General features: G+C 41.6%; 1 long non-coding RNA gene across 1 annotated transcript; it reads left to right on the plus strand.

Moving 5' to 3' along the window:
- The first annotated feature begins 213 nt into the window (after positions 1 to 213).
- Positions 214 to 6,383, plus strand: LOC133065463 (uncharacterized). Its single transcript, XR_009694894.1, has 3 exons — positions 214 to 377; positions 3,621 to 3,705; positions 6,100 to 6,383. It is a non-coding gene; the product is annotated as an uncharacterized LOC133065463 (long non-coding RNA).
- The last annotated feature ends 298 nt before the right edge of the window (positions 6,384 to 6,681 follow it).

Consider the following 6,681-nt stretch of genomic DNA (forward strand, 5'->3'; position numbering starts at 1 on the left):
CAGATGATGGTTAGCAATTTGTAGTATTAAAATGCTTTTTTAGTTAAGGTATGTACATAGTACATAAGTTATGTACATCATTTTTTCAGACGCAATACTAATGCACACTTAGTAGATAACTGTATAGTATCAACATAACTTTTTATGACCCAGGAAACCAAAAAATTCATGTGACTCACTATCTCAATATTTGCTTTATTGCAGCAGTCTGGAACTGAACCTGCCATATCTGCAGCGTATGTCTGTCGTAAGTTTCACCAGGACTGGTTCTAGCCTGGAAAACTTCCACATGCAGGAGCATCAGAGTGCAAATTTTCTTACATAATTTCATGTTACTGGAAAACACTACGAATGCTGTGAGAACAGGACGTGGAATGGTACAAGCTTTCATACATGTATTCCCAGTACTTTGGATTATGAAATTAGAAAAGAACATTAACAAATCTCTCAATTTCTGCTTGGGTTGGCCAACAAAGTTGGGAGTATGCTGTTATAATTTCTAGGTTTTTTTTTGCAACAGGGAATCTTGGTGTTTTCCACACAGACTGTAAATCTATACATCATATGCACATATAGCAATGTAGAGGTCCTCTGCAGTTATGAGCATTTTTAGTGCAGAGAAAATTGAAACATAAAACATCAAATAGTCTATTTCTTTTAACCACAGATGTAAGCTGAATACGCTGCTGTATTTTTCTTCCACTACATAATGACTTTAGCTCATTCCAAATGGAAAATAGGTGAAGAGAAGAAGACAACTGTACTGCAGTATCAGTGATGGGCTTAGGGGTCTTGCTAAGTTCCTTTTCCTCTCGTGGGCTCAGGTTTCCCCTCTGAAAGGATGAACAACATGACCTCAAAGGTGTTTCATGATTTCTGGGATTTTTAGGGATTGCCAAGTTCCCAGGGCCCTCCCTACAAGGATGCAGTCATGAATTCATTGGGGACGTTGTATGAACCAGCCTCAAATTCACCCTCTAAAGCCACATATTTTGTCTGGTAGAAGCCAAGGCCACCTCCACCTTTGCCCTTTTTCATTCTTATATCAGTAATTTGTATCCTCTCTCTCTTTTTCTTGACCAGTCTTGCCAAGAGTTTATCTATTTTACAATAGTCTTTTAGAAAACACTTTTAGCTTTGTTCTATTATTCTTTTGTTTTATATTTTATTAATTCTGCTGTTATCTTTACTATTTTTCTTTCTGTTATCTTTAGCTTTAGCTTTTTGTCCTTTTTCTAACTTTTGAAGAGGGATACTTACATCATTGATTTTTAATTTTGTGTCCTTTTTAATATATATATTTCAGACCATACATGTTGAAATTTCCATAAGTTTTTATCTTTTGTGGTCTTTATTATCATATAATTCAAAATAGTTTTATAATCCTTTTCTGATTTATTCTTTGACTCATGGATTATTAGAAGTATATCACTTAATTTCAAAAGTTTTCTCTATGTTTGGTTATTGATTTACACCTAAATTTTCTAATTGTGATGAGAGAACATACACTAAATGATTTCAGAAGCTAAAATACACACTACTACCACTATTCCTTTGGCTTCCATCTTCACAGCATTTTCCTCTTTATCAGATTTTTTGGAGCACAATTATTAATTTCTAAAGGGAAGACTTACATTTAAGTTGTAGGTGGAGGAGAAAACAAAATCATTTTATATTGGTGTTTCCCCCAAATCATAAATTCAAACTCATTTTCTAGCAAAAGATCACTTTCCTGATTTGTGATTTGGTTAGCTTGAAAAGCTTTGTGAAGATATAAATGTAAACCCCTAGCAATTGTTTTAACAAGTCATTACTATGGTCAGAAAATAGTTACATGGAAATAGATATAAAACACAGGGACCTGGTGTTTGAATACTAAAGAGAAGTCTGTCCCAGAAAATGGAGACCATTTGGCTGTGGTAAGTATGTAAACTGCCCTCTACAAAACATGTCAGAATAAAAATACATTCCAGTTTGTACCAAAGCATTTAGCTATATCAGCATGTGCTCTGGAACATAATGGCATGAGTAAGTTTACAGGGAAAAGATAATAAACTAAAGGAGCTATCTGAACAGTATTTATGTCTAGTAGTAACAGAAAACATTATTGCTGTTAAATTACTTGGGAGAAAATCCACTTGGGCAGAATTGAATTCTTTATTCCCTTCCAGTGGAATCACATCATAGTAAAAAGAGGATTGAATTAGTGCCCTGGAGATCAAGATTCCAGTTCAGATTCAACTAGCTATATGCTGTGTGATCTTGAGAAAATTACTTCCCCTCTAAGTAGTACTATTTAGACATTAAGGTGTGTCTGAATGTTTTACAACGCTATAGACTATAGCCTGCAAAGCCCCTCTGTCCATGGGATTTTCCAGGCAAGAATGTTGGAGTGAGTTGTCATTTCCTTCTCCAGGGGATCTTCTCAACCCAGGGATGAAACACACATCTTCTGTATTAGCAGGTGGATTCTTTACCATTGAGCCACTAGGGAAGCCCATTAACATGGTTACCCTCTAGGTATTAGTTCAGTCTATAAAAGCCAGGAGCTGCTGTTTAGGCCAAGTTAAGTGAGAATCTACACATTAAAGGGATAGCAAAGATGGGGGAAGGGAGGCCCTCGAACTAAAATGGTCCAGAATCTTTGAGAACATTTTCCCACCAGTATATTTTATCGCAGTGTTATCAGTTTAGTTGAAAAGAGATGACGTTTTAAGTAGGATTTGCCGTACTTCAGTCAAATTGTTGGCCTCCAAAAATGAGCTCTGTTTATTCCTGTGACAAAGTGAAGGATCTTGGCCTGCTATCAAGTGGTCACTGATGTGGGCTCCCACCCTCATTCCCATAGCCCCCCTTTTGACATCTCTCATCCTTGCCAACTATTTATCCGACTATTTTAGGGTAGAGCAGCCCCTCATAGCACATTCCCTTGTTCCCACGCTTCTCCCATTTTGCTCCATGAGTGCTTGGGATACAGGGTTTCAACATGATTCTTGAGTTGCATAAGAACACATCTGTGCTGCCCTGGCATGGTGTGAGAACACAATCTTCCATTGCTGTGCTTGGGGAAGCAGAATTTCAAAGGCTGTAATAGATGGCAACAGCTTCTGAAGGGGTGAAAAGAAGCTGCTGCCTATAACCTCTGCCTAAGGAAGAGTTGAGAACTGGGGAGTCCAATTGCAGAGGAAAAGTGCTCTGGGGAATGTATGGTGGGAAGCCTGTGTGTGGTTCCTGGACACAGGACCTGAGAATGGAAGGCTTTGGAGAAGGGGTACTGGAAAACTCTAACTCCTTCTTGCACCCACTTGGAAACCACTCTTCCCTCACCTGTGAGGAGACACAGCTTTTTTAGGTCTAACATCTGTGTCATCACTTCCTCTCCATTTCGAACCCTCTCAACATCTTCAGAGACCTCATGACCCATGTGAGTGACAACCTGTACATTGGCCTTGTGGGTCATCTTCCTCCTCCCCTTAGTGGCTGTATCTCCCTCTTTTTCTCCATCACACTTTCCTTAACATCACTTAGGACCACCCCATGTCAGAGACCTGATCACACTCCCCTCTGCTCCCCGATCTCTGACCTACTGTTTCTCACAGTCCCTCTGTTTTCTTCCCCAGAGACCTCCAGTTTCTGATTCTCCTACTTGTTTGTTGACTGAACAACCAGATTCGCATTTTATATCACTCCCTGAAAGACAGAGAGGTGAGTAAAGGCTTACAAATGCCTCCTGTAGACAGGGCAGAGGACTGCACCCATCAGAGGACTTTCCCTGCCCCTCTTGATAGAACTTTCTCACGAGCCTAGTTGAGTTTCCCATTGGCTCCACAGCCATGAAAGCAGCAGGACTGTGCATGTGTGTGGGGCTGGGGCAGAGGCAGTTGGGGAAGGAGTGGGGAGCTGGCCCGCTGGGCTTGGACATGGCCAGGCAGAGCAGCTGCATTCCTTTCAGCCTCTGGCTGGAGATAGATTCAACATTGACATTTGGTTTGCCAAAGGTCAAGATGAGACGTTCCAGGAAACTGGCCATGGGGGCTGCAGGCATTTGGACTCGGTTCCTATTAATTTGGAACAAAAATGCTTCCCACTCTATCCTTCCCTCTCATCCCCTCCCCCAAACCCCCCCCTTCCCCTTCCTGCAGCCCCCCTCTCCTTCCCCTTCCTTTCCTTCTCCTCCTACAGGAAGGACAGATCAGAGGAGGTGGCTGAACTGAGCAGGGACATGCATAAAGAGAGCCTCTCATCTTGGCAGGGGATATACTGTCTGGTCCTAAATGAGAACAGCCTGGTAGCCCTATGGACACAAGGTTTTCCTAATGGATGTGCATTTAAGAAGACACCATTTTTCTGGGCTTTAGGTGAACAGCTCCTGGTCTTGATTTTAGCCTCTCCCCTTGGGTGAGCATCCTTGCAAAGGGTAGTCTGAGACACTGCAGCAGCTGTGTGGCCTCTGGCTTTATTTCCAGTTGAGAAATGCCTCTCATAGTGGTAGCTGAGAAAGCCCTCCTTCCAGCCCAAGTCTACTCCTTCTTTGTCATGGCCCGAGCACTTCCTTTCTGCAAGGCATAGGCATTTGCTGTCATGCTCTGGTGTACATAAGCCTACAACAAAGGGCTAAGAATTTGGCATTAATTCAGAGATTTTTTTTTTTTTTTTTGGGTTTTGTTTTGCTTTTGGCTAGGGCAGGAGTGACGACTGACATTTTTTCTGCTTAGAGGGTTTTATAAAATTCCATTTGCTATTATCTCACAGGATGGGGATTGTTGGGAAGAAGAAAAACACTTGCCAGTCGGGGTGGGGGAAAAGCTCTACAGACTGTTGTTAGGATTACGTTCCCTTGGAAGATAATTAAAAGTTATGCAGCTTATGCTTAGGGTTCGACTTCGGTCTGTTTTGGTTTAAAATGTACAATAAATTAGAGATAGTTTTACAGCGGTTCCTAAATCTGACCAGAGGAATGTTTTCCTCTGTAGTATGACCAGAAGCAAACTGTTTCCTGAGGTATGAAAAAGCAGTTGAGCCAGTACTGATTAAATACTACTCTTTTGACTGAGACACAAAAGAAAATAATCTAGTGAGAGACAAGGAAGAAGGAGCAGAGTGTAGGGGGCAGGAACAAGATGAGAGACAAGTCAGGGTTCTTCTTATTTATGTGACAGTGGTGGGCATCAGTGGACCCCTCATGACTCCACGTGGGGAAAGAGTTAGTCGCTCAGTCAAGTCTGACTCTTTGTGATCCTATGGACTGTAGCTCGCCAGGCTCCATGGGATTTTCCAGGCAGGAATACAGGAGTGGGTTGCTATTTCCTCTTCCAGGGGCTCTTCCCCACCCAGGGATCGAACCCAGGTCTCTTACATTGCAGGCAGAATCCATACTGTCTGAGCCACCATGAAAACCTCGATGTGGGGAATCAACAGCCTAAAATATGGAGGAGGGTACACAGCAGCCATCAATTCACAGCTCAGGTTTCATAAACATCACCTCCGTGTTCAACATATCAGGGAAAAAATTTCTCAGGCCTCAGTGGGTTCTCCAACCTACCACCCACGAGAGGAGAACAAGAGAACAGGCAGCTGGTATCACTTCTATCTTTTCCTCTTCTGTACATGGTATCCAGTTATTGCTCTGACCCTTAACATTTTCTTTTAAAGTGCCTGTTGTTAAGATTACTCAGTTATACTAAGCCATGAGGAGAGGTTGGAGGATTTGGTCATGCTGGCCTTTGGATCCTTAAGCTAGGAAAAAGTCATTTTGCTAGACAAATTGGTATATGCACGAGAGCCAATCTCTGTTTTTCTGTTCCCTGATAACTGGAAATACGTACATTCCTCATATAAAGGAAAGCACATCTCAGTACAGTGCCTGTGGTTAATGGTGATGGTGGTGATGATGTGGCTTGAGGAAAATATAAAAAATAAACCTGTTAAGCTTTATATGTATGAAATACTAAGACCCCTTGTTTAAGTCTTCAGCAAACCTATATGCAGGTCAGGAAGCAACAGTTAGAACTAGACATGTAACAACAGACTGGTTCCAAATAGGGAAAGGAATACATCAGGGCTGTATATTATCACCCTGCTTATTTAATTTATATGCAGAGTACATCATGAGAAATGCTGGGCTGGAAAAAGCACAAGCTGGAATCAAGATTGCCAGGAGAAATATCAATAACCTCAGATATGCAGATGACACCACCCTTATGGCAGAAAGTGAAGAGGAACTAAAAAGCCTCTTGATGAAAGTGAAAGAGAAGAGTGAAAAAGTTGGCTTAAAGCTCAACATTCAGAAAAACTAGCATTGAAACATGTATATTACCAAGTGTGAAACAGATCGCCAGCCCAGGTTGGATGCATGAGACAAGTGCTCAGGGCTGGTGCACTGGGAAGACCCAAAGGGATGGGATGGGGAGGGAGGTGGGAGGGGGGTTCAGGATGGGGAACGCATGTAAATCCATGGCTGATTCGTGTCAATGTATGGCAGAAACCACTACAATATTGTAAAGTAATTCGCCTCCAACTAATAAAAATAAATGGAAAAAAAAAAAAAAAAAGAAAACTAAGATCATGGCATCTGGTTCCATCACTTCATGGCAAATAGATGGGGAAACAGTGGAAACAGTGTCAGACTTTATTTTTTGGGCTCTAAAATCACTGCAGATGGTGATTGCAGCCATGAAATTA

Source organism: Dama dama, chromosome 11 (genome assembly GCF_033118175.1).
Source record: "Dama dama isolate Ldn47 chromosome 11, ASM3311817v1, whole genome shotgun sequence".
NCBI classification, from domain to species: Eukaryota; Metazoa; Chordata; class Mammalia; order Artiodactyla; family Cervidae; genus Dama; species Dama dama.